Source organism: Nicotiana attenuata, unplaced genomic scaffold (genome assembly GCF_001879085.1).
Source record: "Nicotiana attenuata strain UT unplaced genomic scaffold, NIATTr2, whole genome shotgun sequence".
NCBI lineage: Eukaryota > Viridiplantae > Streptophyta > Magnoliopsida > Solanales > Solanaceae > Nicotiana > Nicotiana attenuata.
The window spans coordinates 35,374-35,743 of NW_017671188.1; positions in this window are offsets into that span (position 1 = coordinate 35,374).

Below are 370 nucleotides of genomic sequence, written 5' to 3' on the forward strand. Positions count from 1 at the left end.
TCACTCATTTTAGACAAGCCAGTCAACATGCAAAGCCGGGCAAATAAATGCGCAAGTAGCACGTAAGATGCATCGGGATGGTCAATTTATTTCGGGTCACCTGTCCTAGACGGACCCAACCCCTGTGTTGAGTCCCCTAAGTCAAATGCACATGATGCAAACAAACGTCCTACTAGGGATCCGGCATGTGGTTTTGTTCTTCTAGGCTTAACCCTAGGTTTACTGGTCTAGACCTGGCTTACCCGAGCGGACAACTCGAGCCGAGGGGGAGGCAGCGTACCGGGGATACAGAAGCTCCGCCGGCTTTGCAACTTATCCAAACCTCGTTCTAAATTGGGAAAGACTCTAAACAGAAGAGAAGCTACACGAA